Below are 14191 nucleotides of genomic sequence, written 5' to 3'. Positions count from 1 at the left end.
ACTCCATAAAACCTTTACAGATGTTGCAAAACGCTACAGCAAGGATCCTAACCAAAACAAACAAAAGAGACCATATAACACCCACCTTAAAGAACTTACATTGGCTACCCATCAAATTCAGAATTCTTTTCAAAGCCCTCTCATCAATCCACAAAGCAATACATAACATCACCCCACTCAATCTCATGATCCCACTTCAACCTCATACCTCCGCCAGACCGGTGAGACAAGCATATAGAGACAATCTACAGGCCCCACCGATCAAGACAGCATTAAGTAAAAGAGCTTTCTCTACGGCCGGTCCAAAACTTTGGAACTCTCTTCCATCAGACCTCAGACTGATACAATGCCCAACCACATTTAAAAAAAGACTCATGACCTGGTTGTTCAACCAAGCTTTCCCATAACTTCAGTATCTTATTAGATCTCCAACCAATAATCCCTCCCAGTGGTAACCCCCCCAAGAAAACGTGCTATCTATTTATCTCTATTCAGTCAAATCTAAAAAACCCTGTCCTACTCTTAACAACTGATCATAACCCCAGTCTACATTAAGCTCCTTAACTATTTTATTTTATGTTGTTATTCCCAGTTATTTGTATCCAAGTTTGAATCATCCTGTTTTTTGTAAGACAACTTCTTGTCATGGTTATTGTTTTGAATGTAAACCGACTTGATTAGTAATTCTGTTACTGGAAAATTGGTATATAAAAATTCTAAATAAACAAATAAATAAATAAATATGTGGACCCATGTCTCATGCCCAGAGCCCACATGTAACTGGGCGCCGCGGATGAAGGCCTGTCGATGGACTGACCAGGTGACTCCATCAGTGGGTTGGGGCATCCGGCGTGACTTTCTCTTCTTCATCAGCCCTCCCCCTTCTCGGAGCATACAGGCTCTGAATACACTGGGGGCAGGGAGGAGGGGGAGAGTGGTCACAGTCAGATGACATCATGGCCCACTTAAAGAGCTATGACCGATGCACATTCACCCTTTTTGTGACTGGCAGCATTAGCCTTTGAATCGTGCCCGCATTTGCAGCCAAAAAAAAAAGCCCTATCCAGCATGCAGTTCACTGGGACAGCAACAGCCTTAGAAAAGTCAAGCAGCAGGACAGCAGAGACCAGTGAAATTGCATGGCTTGCTTTGTTGGGTGCTCTGGGTCGGCACTGCTTGCATGCTGTTCCAGTTGGGCCAGCGATGGAGAAGCAGTGATCGGAGGGCTCCGCTGTGTTCGGGCTGAATTGGAGGGGAGGGGAGAGCTCATTCAGGCAGAGCATTATTCCCTGTCCCTGGCAAAAAACATCACCACTGGGTAGCATTGCTTTCTGGCCAGAACCAGTTCCTCATCTGGTCCAGCATCCCTCAGCCTTAACTGCTGCTCATCGAGAGTGATCGATCGTGGGCTCAGCAAAGTGCAGTAGCTTTCCCAGCTGCACAGAGGTCAGTAGCAGGGAGGAATTGGGACATGGCCGAGGCAGAGAGTCTTCGCATGGCTGAGGCAGTTGAACAGGGAGGCAGAGAGTTGTCATCAACTCTGAAAGATAGGCAAGTTGGCCTGGGCTTTTTTCTACTGTGCAACTCAGGAGCATAGTTTGCATTCAGCTACCAAATATGAAACGGCCATGGCACCAGCTACTGCAGTGAAGAGCCGAGCTAAGTCACAGTGTGGAATAAAGGGAAGATAGCTGAACAACTGCAATAGTATGAGCACATTGGTGGGAGACGAGGTAGCGATCTAGTGACAAACCAAGAGGGTGGCATCAAAACTGACCTGGAAGCCACCCAGGAAGTAGTGACCTAGAGGGAATAGGATAGCTCACCAATCCAGCACATGTTGAGGGATGCAGTGATAATAGCAATGGATGCAGCACACGGCCAGCAGCAGGACACTTCTGTGGGGGCACTGGTTTCTTCCAACACATACCAGAGTCCCCATGGAAGCACACAGACACAAGGCAGGCCGAATGCAAACCAGTACCTGGGATCCTTGCTACACAGCGGGGATTATGGGAGCAGTGCAAACACAGATGACACATGGGCCCTCAGATTACCACATATGCAACCCGAGTTCAGAGGCCTGGGTCATGCCGTAGGCCACATAGCATACTTGACCTGCTATCCCACACTATGGCAGCAGAGAGCGCCTTGGGTCCTCAGTCCAACTTACCCAGCTTCTGGATAGGGTCCTGCCATCCGTCCCCATGATGAAGCGAAGCAATGGGCTTCCCAGCATCTGGTAGCTTTCGGTCTTGCATATCCATGCACCCCAACATGGGGGTTTTGGTTAGCTGTCAGCTCTGGTTCTAGCATCTCGCACAGTCAAGGGCAGCCAGTACAGGAGGATTCCCAGCACCGTCCAAGACACAGCATAGGAGAGGCAGAAAGCAGCACCACACCAATGGTCCTGGAGATTCCAGGGCATCCACCAGTGACGGATATACCACAGGTTATGCAGACCGCACAAAGGGACCCAGGAGCACAGATTAATCCACAGACACCGGCTGCAGTCGCAGCACCCAGTAATGTGAGTCTGGCAGCCCAGAACAGTGAAGTCATCAAGGGTGAGACCATAAGGACACCGGGGGTAGCACATGTGCTGACTGTGAGAAGATGGAAAGCAAGAAAAGATGTAAGGCCAAGTGCAAGCAAAGGGCCAGCACTAGCACAAATGGTAGCTCCTCAGAGACATCTGACTCAGACTCAGCCTTGGATCATAGCCCTCAGTCCCCATCAATTCAAACCTGTGAGACATCCAGAGGACCTCCAGCACTCATCACTTTATCAGAATTCTGGGAGAGTATCCTCAAATCCCTTAGCAGGAAGATTAAAAAGCAATCATATATTGACATATTCTGAATCATGGATGGAATACATTGAAGGGGCACATGGAAGAAGGCAAAGGAGAAGGGTGCAGCACTTAGTGCTACCAGAAGAGTTTCTAGGAGCATCATCAATTGGATCCACAACTTCCTATGGATGATAAGCGTTCTTGGGCAGGATGACCCCTCTCAGTATGCCCCATGCTAAGCTACGCAGACAACATCCTGGAGGCCTACAAGGATTATGACGGCTGGGCATGGATGAATAATGAGAGATTCCAGGACAAGATGGAGGAAAATTGCTTCATGTCCTGGGGAACACATGATGACATGTGAGGCAAGCGATGCAGGGGTATGGACGCAGGCACCAAGGAAGTCCTTCTTATCGACCATGCAGACCACAGGGGCAGCACAGGTTCCTGCCAACATTTTCTGGCGGTACAACAGATCAACATGCATTTTCTATTGGTTCCCCATCCCCTATCTGCTGGCGAGCCAATGGATGCTATTGGCATCTATTTACGCTTCTGATTTTGAAACCAACTTGTTCCTCCTTACCTTCTTGCTGGCCTTCTTTGGAGCTTTATGCGTGAGTGAGCTGGTGGCCTCTGCCAAGAATGATTCAGGTACCTGTGGCATACTGTTGCGAAACATGACATGTACACCTCAAGCATGTCACAGGTAGGCAAGGGTGCAATCATTTCCTTGAAATGCTTTGAGTCATGCATCACTTGTCCTGTCCAGAACATGGAGAAGTATTTAGCCGTTCAACCCTCTGATGGTGTATATTTGTTGGTGAATGCTGACCAGGTCCCAGTGACTAGATATCAGAATAGCAGTAACAAAACTGGGCCTGGATGCTGTGAAATTTACCACATTCTCCTTTAGGATTGGAGCAGCAACTAGTGTGGCGCAATCAGGTCTACTAATCGACATCATACAGCAAATAGGAAGTTGGAGATCTGCAGAGTGAATACTTAAGTCAGGTTGGATTGGGCGAGCACAACTCCTTATAACTCTTAATTGTCTTTGCAGATTGGCACCGGGTTCAATGGATGGCATGGATTATTGGACATTCTTTTGTGCATTAGGCCACTAGGAGAGCGAACAATCACCCCTATATATCGCATTTGGGATTGGCGCCTCAGGAGCTTGTTGTGATTTGGATGAGCAAGAGAGGTATGCATTGGGATCATATGTTACCCCTTCTTCGGTGGTTAAGAGACTCATCAGTGGCCCCGGATGCCATCATAATATTTCTAGGGGGCTATGACCTCAGCGACCTATCAAGCAAACAGTTGATTATAAGGATCAAAAGTGACTTGGTTGAACTGGCCTCCTGGTTCCCGCACACTCATATTTTATGGTCTGACATCATTCCATGCCCAAAAATGAATGATTCAAAACTGTGGAGGAGAAGCGTAAGGAGGTCAACCACCAGATTTGCATATAGACTTGCAAGCTTGGCCGACGCCAAATCAAGCACAAGTGGGTAGATTTCAATTGTGAAGGTTTGTTTAGGTTGGACAAAGTTCATCTTTAGAATATTGGATATGGTATATTCAACAATGCCCTAAAGGAGACTTTGGAAGGACTGTTGTAGAAGGAGTGATGTTGGCCACAGCAGAGTATTGGTGGGGGTATGCGGTAAGTACATGTCCTACCTCATGCCTATGGTGGGTTCCTGGGTTGGTGGGGGCATTTCAGACATTGTTCAGGCATGCCTCACGGTCCAGGATAGCAGTGGGCAGCACATTGTGTGGCATCCATATGCCTTGGAAGGCTCTCTTGCTTGGGAAAAAAGTGGGAGGCCTGGATTTGATGCTGCCTTGCTAGGTATTAAGGCGGCAGTGGAGGTGGTAGTGTATCCTGGTTTTTGCATTTACCATATTGGCTCGGGTACAGGATATTTAAGAGGTATATATTCTGTAATAAAGCTGCGGGCTTTTTATCCAATTTCTATGTTTCTGTTGTTATTACATTGTATTCAATGCTGGACCAATTTATGGCAGTATGTTATTAGACATGTGATGTTGTGGGTAATGGATTTGGGAATGGGAAGGACATAGCCAGACTGACTCTATAGTTGTGGCTACCAGAGTTAATATGTAGGCCTGTACCCCATACCCAGAACCTACCTGTAAGCAGGTGCCGCAGGTGGAGGCCCATTGACGAACAAATCGGGTACTCTGTCAGTGGGTTGGGGCATCTGGCGTGGCTCTCTCGCATCCCTCGGTCCTCCCCCTTCTCAGAGCATGCAGACTACGATCCCACCAATGACACAGTCAGGCTGACGGGAGGGGAAGAGGGAAGAGCAGGTGTGGTCAGATGACATTACCGCCCACTTAAAGGGCCATGACCAAGGCACATTCACCCTTTTTGTGCCCAGCAGCCTTCCAACCTTCCCACCCTAATTACCAGTATGTGGGGAAAAACATTTAATTATTGTCAATGCTGAATATTGATTGTGTTGAGGTGTTAGATGCAGTTTTCCATGAATAATATTTGCTACTATCTATGTTACAGTTGGTGCATATAACAGGTAGCATCCAATGTTATTTAGCGACGCATGTACTCCGGGATGTAATATGTGAGTGATACAGTTAGCAGCACATGTTAGTCAGCCATACAATAATGAATGTACTTATTTCATGTTAATGACACAGCAGGGGAGGGGGAAGTTGGTACCCAGGCCGGTGAGGGCGTTTCAGGTGTGGTGAAGTTATGCATCACAGACCACATCAGCAGTGGACTGGTGCCTTGGGCAGTGGATTGCGGGACATCCATATGCCTCGGGAGCTGCCTTGCTTGGGGTCAAGGTAGGGGGCCAAGGATCAATACAGCCTTGCTTGGTATTATGGCAGGTGGCAGAGGTGGTGGTATAGCCTGGTTTAGGAATTTACCATATCTGCTCAGGTACAGGTTATTTAAGGGGTATATATTGTTTAATAAAGCTACAGCCTTTTAATCCAATTTCTATATTTTTGTCATGTTTAGATTGTGTACTTTGCTGTACCAATTTATGGCAGTATGTTATTAGACATGTGATGTTGTGCATAATGGATTTGGGAGTGGGTGGGACATAGCCATGCTAACACTATAGTCACACCTGCTAGAGTTAATTAAACATAGAACATCTTTAAATACGCCAGAAAGTTCCTTAAGAATACGTGTTGTTTCTCCAACCTGGTTCAAGCTAAAGAAGGTGATTCTAGAAAATGGAAAATCCTATCCTGTATAGTCAATCAAGATGCAAGACCTCTTCAACAAAATGGACATTATGGATGCACTTGAAAAAGACTGCCTGCATGTGAGAGAAGCCAAGCAGCAATGGCTGCTTGGCTTCTCTCACATATATACCCCTTACATCCTGCATGTAAGTGATTACATCTTAATGTTAGCTGCCGATCTGCCTACAGGGAAAGAGATGTGGCAAATACATTTGCACAGGTGTCTATGATTTACACTGTTGCGTCCGTCGGTGCTAGACGGCTTCACCCCATTTGCCTCACCTTGTTCACGGCTCCTCCCGCTTACCTAGGAAAGATGGCTACCACCAAGCTGACCTCTGGCATCCCCGGAACGGCTATGATGCAGCCTCCCACCATGCTCCTCCCAGGTACCTACTAGGGTGCGCGCACGTCACCTATGTCTTTATTCCAACCTTGGCGTGAATCTCAGGGGTGTTCCCCCTTGCTGATGTCACGCCATCTGAGTATATAACCTATTCTAATTTGCTAGCTCATTGAGTTAGCAAGGACTTGAATTTGGACTCGTATCCGTACCTGTCTATGCTACTCTGCCGCTTCCGTGCTACCGCTGGAAGCTTTCTCTCTGCCCTTCGGGGTAACTGCTAACCTGGGTACCCGTTCCTTGGGGGCCCTCTGCTTTATTTCAGGTGCCTTACAGGGAACAGGTACTCACTCCTCGAGGGCCTGCTCTCCCTGCCTCGGTGCCTGCATTATCTTCTACAACCTGGTGGAATCGCATACCTACAGCAAACACCTAGTGAGTACTCTAACTCTCAGTCTGTCTCATCCACAGTACTATCTTGCTGGGAAACCTGCTTTGGAACCACCCGATACCAATGGAGTGAGAAGGGCTCCCTCTGCCGAGGTCCCTGAGAATGCTACTACCAGACTGCCTCACTACTGCCACCTCTGGTGGTACTCTTCAAGCTGTACAATAAAGAACTAACTGTGTTTGTGTGTTCTGAATCTAGCCTAGTACTGTGGCTCCTCATGGGACTCCTCCCCATGGGCGTGGTCATCTGCCACAGTACCCAAGGATCCACCCAAACACTGCTTAACCATAACATCCACGTCTTTAATTTTCCAAAGACAGTTAAGCACAAAGGTAACAGAAGGGGTAACCTGAGTACACATATATCAAAGTTCATTTTAATGCAAAAGACTCTTAAAAATAGTTATATAAATTTCCCAGTACCCATTAAGAAATCTATTCGACACTCACTACCTAAGAACTATGCAAGCACTGTGATATTACTTAGACTACAGCCTGAGATGTCTTTGAAGCCGGTAATAGCACAACTTCAAACATGAAGGCAACTGCAAGAGCAGAAACATTTAGAAAAAAACTCATAATGTTTTTAAAACAAAAACAAGAGATGTGATGTGTTATTTGTGTAGGAATAAAGAGCATATTCAAATGCATTGCAAACTAAATAAAGACAATGTTAGACATGCTTCTACCAGCAGGAAACCAAAACCCTTTGAAGAAGGGAAGAGAGGCGAAGCCTCCAAATTGCAGTAAGGAAAGAACACAGATAAAAAAGAAAATGTCAGTAATAAGGTTAGTAGACAAATATTTGTTGAAGGTAGCAAACAACCAAATCAAGATAGCAAGTACAAATTCTCTCTGGATTCTGGTACCTCATACCAATGTGTGCAATGAAAGTAAATTCATTTATTTAGACAAAGCTACAAAGCAGAGCTTTGCCTTGTGGATAGCAAGTCTGTTGAAGCAAAAGGAAAAGGAAAAATCCAGATAAGTTGCTTGATTGATGAGGGGGAAGTTATAATTGTTGACTTTATGGATGCTTATTGGACTCCTGAACTGGATGGGTATTATCTAAGTCTTTTTACATGATGCTAAAAAGTAGTGAAATCCATCTAAAAAACAATGAATGTATAGTGAAGAGAGATGGTGAGATTTTGCTAAAAGCAATGAAAACAAGTGCAAACTTGCTTGATTTATTGCAGCCTACAGGTAGGTACAATGCAATTAAGACTTGTTCACCTGGAAACAGAGGCACAAACACCGTGGTCATGTTAATTTTGAATACCTAAACAAGATAAGAAGAGAGAAACATGTGGATGGGCTTGACCTCTACAACTGCAAAGATAATAACTTGCCCTATGAATGCTGTGTAAGAGGAAAAGCAAAATGAAGCTCATTTCCTTTGTTGCAAACAAAAAATAGCAAACATTGGATCTGGTTTATACAGATGTTTGTGGCTCCCCCCAACAATAAAAACAAAGGGTGGCAAGAGCTATTTTCTTATTTTTGTGGACGGTTATTCAAAGTACACTAACACCCATCTGTTGTGAAATAGAAATGAAGTTTTTGAAATATTTAAAAATTACCATGCCTATGTTAAAAATAAATTTCAGAGAAAAGTTAAGAGATTTATAACTGACAATGGAGGGAAATTCTGCAGCAAAAAATAAAGGAATTTCTAAAAGAACAAAGAATAAAGCATGAAAAGACTATAAGCTACAGCCTTGAACAGATTGGACAGGCAGAAAGAATCATAGCTTGCTAAACATGATTAGATGTCTACTGTTGGATATATAGATATCTGATGACTTTAAAAGTGAAGCAATCAGTGTTTCCTCTTATTTATAGAATTGCCTACCTAAAGAGTGCAGACAAAATGCCTTATGAGCTGTGGAATGAGAGCAAGACTTATTTATCTTATCTGAGAGTGTTTGGCTATAAAGTTTATATGTATATTGCCAAAGGAAAGAGAAACAAATTTCAATGCAGGAGTGAATTGAAAATCATGCTGGGATACACAGTAGGAACTAAAGGTTATAAAATACTGGATTTCAAAACCAAAGAAGTAAAAATATGTAGTGTGGCATATTTTGATGAAAAAGAAAGGATGAACCCAGATGAATCACTTGGTTGTGAAATAAAAGCAAGATCTACAAGTAGCACATGGCTCTATCCAGTGACAGGGTAGTTATTAAAGTAAACTGCATGCTCCCATAAAAGTGTAAATTGGTGCATGGGCAGAGAGATGCTGCAATTTTAAATTGTGCTCGCAGGTACATGCATATCATTCAAAGTATCCTCCCACATGTATTTTGGATAGGGCTTTAGTGGCTTTTAGTGCCTATGCAGGCATATTTTAAAACATGCTCATGCGAGGGAAAAAACAGTTTTACCAATTAGTCCACCAGTTTACCTAATTCATATTGAGGTCTTCAAGACCCCTCTGGTTCTTCATCCTGCAAGCCCTCCACTTGACCACAAACCCTCATGCTCAGGTCGAGAGCAAGGGTATTAGGTACCCTAGGTGAACCTTCTGCCATGAACCCTCCCCCCCCTCCGCCCTCCCATCTATGCCCTGGCTCCGGCCTCGACCTCATTCACTCAGACAGGCCCCCTCTCTTACACATATAGGTTCCTTGTCTCATTCACACACCCACCATTGCACAGGCTCCCTACCTCTCTTTCACCAACACCATTGCTCTTTCCTATACACACAATCCCTTTCACTCACACACACACGCAAACAGAGGCATCACTCGTGGCCCACCGAGTCTCTACTCCTCTTTGCAGTAAGTGGAATGGACTCCACTCGCAGCCCCACATGGCTGCACTTTGCCGCCCACTAATGACTGGGGCCCGAGGTGACCGCCTAGTTCACCTATTGGGACATGCCAGCCCTGCTCATGCTGTGCTAAACACCCTAAAACTTGAAATCTCCAGACTTGCTCCTCGTCAGGACCAGAAGTAAAGTAATATGGATAGCAAGCCTTCGCACACCACGGTCAACATTTTAAAAATGCAGAATTATGCATGTAAGACTTGGCCCCACCCCAGAATGCCCATGTCCTGCCCATTCCTCATCCATTTTCTACCCCCTTCTTCTTGACACGTGCATGAATATGTATGCGTGTTCTTCGTGGCTTCTTAAAATGTGTGTTGCTTGTGTGAGGTCCACATATGTGCATATGTAGCCATTTTTGCGTGAGTAACACTTTTAAAATTGACCCGTAAAAGAGCATGAAGGAATTACTGAACAAGCAGCTGATGATGCTGCTATGCAAACACATGCACAGTTGTCAGTGATAATGAATTACAAAAAGAAAAATATGCAGATGCTGATGATGGTATTTCCTCAGATAATTTAGTCTCAGAACCTGAGAAGCATGACAATGATAATCAGACAGGAGATGCAGCACCTATAGAACTAGAGCCAAAGCTAAGGAGATCTAAAAGATCAAATAAAGGAAATCCACCACATTGCATGTGCTGTGCAATTCAAGAAAAAGGATGTCATGGAGAGACATTGAGAATATGCCTCCTATTGAGGCAGAAAAATGGAGAAATGCAGCAAAAGAAGAAATAGACATTCCCTGTACGTACCAGGATCAGTCCAGGACACCTGGGTTGTGACTCCGCACCAGTAGATGGAGACAGATTAAAACTTGTGGGCGGAGCCATATATAAGCCCCTGTGCCAGTCACAGCCCCTCAGTCTTACTCTGTCTCCAGTAGATGGTGCAGGTCCAGTCACAGCCCTGCCTGACCTGATTCTGGTGTTGGTGTTAGTCAGGTTTGAATTTTTTGGGCTAGGCTTTTTTGTTAGGCATAGCTGTTTATATACCAAATTGGGGTTTTTTTTTCTTTTAATCCCTTAATCTCGGGTGCCCTGCCTCCCAGGGGAGTTGAGAGGTCCTGAGGGGACTACCCTCCCCCGGTTGAGGCCGCTGCCAGGGTTGAGGACCCGGCTGAGCTAGTGGCAGCGTCAGGGGTGACACCAGGGAGCCTGGTTCACTCACCCCTGCAGGAATAAGGGCTTTTCAGTACCAGGGACAGCGTTTTTGTTTGTAAAAAAAAAAAAAAAAAAAGTTTTTACTTTTGTTTTTGCGGCTCTCTGTTACCTGGCGTCGCCGCTCCGTTTTTGTCGGTGGGGGGGCGTCATTGGCAGGGGGAGGTCGCCGAATTGCGCTATTTGTTTATTTTTAATTTTTTAATTTTTGTGGTAATTTTTTCGCCGCGGCCCCGTTTTCTCCCGCGTTTTCGCCGGCATGCCGCGTGCTGCACAGTGCAGGGCCTGCGGCTCGGCGCGCGCGCGTCTTTCAAGGGACAGCCTTTGTTCAGCTTGCGTCCCGGGTGATGAGGGACCCTCGGCAGCGCCGCGGGGGGCTCGTTCCCGGGTCGCGCGTTCGCCGTCGCGCGGTGGTAGCTCCGCTGACAGGCCTCAGGATCTTTTCCCGGTTAGTGCGGGAGTGGCGGCCATCTTGGCCACCGGCCGGGAAATTTCGCGGGAAATGGTGGGGGCCTCTTCCTTTCCTCCTGCGCTTTCCCCACAGCGTGTCGCGGCGGGGGAGGTTCCCTCGGAGGGGCTTCGGTCCCGGGAGGCTTCCGAGAGTGATTCTTCGGATTCTGGTGATTTTTTCTGAGGATTTTGCGCTGTTGCTGCGCAAAGTTCTCAAATACAAGCGCAGCAAGCGCATCCGGGGGAATGGCTCGCGTGCGGCCGACCACGGGTCCCCTCCACGGAAAAAGAAGTCCAGGAAGGGCGCGGAGATCGCCCACGGTGCGTCCCGGGGGAAGCGGCCTCCCAGGGGGGTGCCGCAGGAATCGGATCCCGAGGATTCCCCTGAGGATGATACGGAGTCCGCCGAGGAGCCCCTGACGGGGGCCGGGAAGGCAGCAGTGGATGGTACTGCACAGCCCATTGCAGAGAAAGCTGCACAGGCTGCAGAAGGGGATGACCCCAAGGTGGTACGGCTATTCCGCAGAGAGGAACTGGCACCTCTCATCCCGGCCATTCTCCATGAATTGGGAATTGAAGCTCCTCCGGTGGTGGTCCGCCAGGAGGCGAATATGGATCCTGTTCTTCTCGGCCTCACAGGACCGGCGGTTGCCTTCCCTTTTCATTTCTCGTCCACGGATATCCTTTTCAAGGAATGGGGTACTCCGGAGTTAGGTTTGAAAGTCAGCAAGGCCATGGATAAACTCTATCCTTTACCGGAGGAGGCGCTGGAGCTCCTCCGACTTCCAAAAGTGGATTCGGCGGTGTCCGCTGTCACGAAGAGGTCTACCATCCCTGTCACGGGAGCGACGGCCCTCCGGGATATTCAAGACCGAAAGTTGGAGGTACAGCTCAAAAAGATTTTTGAGGTTTCCGCCTTGGGAGTTCGAGCTGCCATTTGCACGAACTTCGCTATGCGAGCTAGTCTGCGCTGGGCCCAGGTACTGCAGGCGAATGCAGATCTCTCTCCGGAGGAGGCTTCCCAAGCAGATAGGTTGGAAGCAGCTATCGCATATGGGGCCGATGCGCTCCATGATCTTCTACGCACTTCAGCTAGATCCATGGTGGCAGCGGTGTCGGCACGCCGCCTCCTTTGGCTGTGCAACTGGGCGGTGGATGGTTTGTCCAAGGCTCACCTCGGGGCATTGCCCTTCAAAGGGAAATTGCTGTTTGGTAAGGAATTAGATGACTTGATGGTTTCCCTGGGTGAGAACCGAGCGTTTAGGCTGCCAGAGGATAGGACCCGGTCGCGCTCTTCGTTTTCTGGCAGAGCCCGTTTCCGGGGTCCCCGGAAGTCCAGGCCGCAAAGATCCACCGGACCTTCGTACAGGCCGGCCTCTTCTCGAAACACTCACTGGCAGCACTCCTTTCGGGGCAAACGCTTTGGCAGGCAAGGAGGAGCCCCGTCGGGTACGGGTTCCAAACCTTCGCAATGAAGTTCGGCCGGCCCATTCCTCGTCGCGCCCTCAGCACGCTGTCCCAAACGTGGGGGCGCGTCTATCCTTATTTCTCGAGGTATGGGCCAGCATGACGTCGGATCAGTGGGTCCTCGACGTGATAAGACACGGTTACGAGTTAGATTTTGCTCGCATCCCAGCGGACAAGTTCCTGGTCTCGCCTTGCAAGGATCCCAAGAAGAAGGCGGCAGTGCTAGACACCATCCGAAGACTAGAAAGCTTGGGGGCCATCTCTCCAGTTCCGGCCGATCAGTACGGCAAGGGCCGGTACTCCATTTACTTCATAGTTCCCAAGAAGGACGGCACTTTCCGACCCATACTGGATCTGAAAGGAGTCAACAGATGTCTTCGGGTCCCTCACTTCAAGATGGAAACCATTCGTTCGGTGATCGCGTCAGTGCGGCCAGGCGAATTCCTTGCGTCACTAGATCTCACAGAAGCATACCTTCATGTGGGCATCCAGCCAGCCTTCCAGCGGTTTCTGTGGTTTTGCATTCTGGGCAGACACTTCCAGTTCCGGGCTCTTCCGTTCGGCCTGGCGACAGCGCCTCGGACATTCACGAAAGTGATGGTGGTAGTGGCGGCGCACTTACGTCGAGAAGGCCTACTGGTTCACCCTTACCTCGACGACTGGCTGATTCGGGCGAAGTCAGAGAGCCTGTGTCGGCAAGCGGTATCCAGGGTGCTACAATTCTTGCAGTCCCTCGGCTGGGTGGTCAACTACAACAAGAGTCATCTGGAACCCACTCAGTCCTTGGAGTACCTTGGAGCCGTTTTCGACACAAAACGGGGCAGAGTGATTCTCTCTCAGGATCGGATATGCAAACTACAGTCTCAGGTACGACGACTTTTGTCTCAACACCGTCCGCGAGTCTGCGATTACCTGACAGTTCTCGGATCTATGGCCTCAACGCTGGCGTTAGTCCCTTGGGCGTTCGCTCACCTGCGGCCACTGCAGTCTTCATTGTTGTCCCGCTGGAAACCGATCTCAGAGGAATATTATCTTCCACTGCCTCTCGAGAATCAGGTGCGCTCCAGCCTGGGCTGGTGGCTGGATTCCAAACATCTCTCCTGTGGAGTATCTCTTCTTCTTCCCAACTGGACAGTGGTGACCACGGATGCCAGTCTTTCCGGTTGGGGTGCAGTTTGCCAAGAGAAATCGGTTCAGGGTCTATGGTCAGAAGATCAGACCCGGTGGTCTATCAACCGCCTAGAGTTCAGGGCGGTCCGTCTGGCATTGCAAGCTTTTCTACCCCTTGTACGAGGAAAGGCAATCCGAGTATTGTCGGACAACGCGACCACCGTGGCTTACATCAATCGCCAGGGAGGGACGAAAAGTCCTCAAGTAGCGGAGGAAGCATGTTCCTTGATGGCCTGGGCAGAGCGGCATCTCAG

Source organism: Rhinatrema bivittatum, chromosome 2, assembly GCF_901001135.1.
Source record: "Rhinatrema bivittatum chromosome 2, aRhiBiv1.1, whole genome shotgun sequence".
In the NCBI taxonomy this organism is placed as follows: Eukaryota; Metazoa; Chordata; class Amphibia; order Gymnophiona; family Rhinatrematidae; genus Rhinatrema; species Rhinatrema bivittatum.
This window is presented reverse-complemented; position numbering follows the sequence as displayed.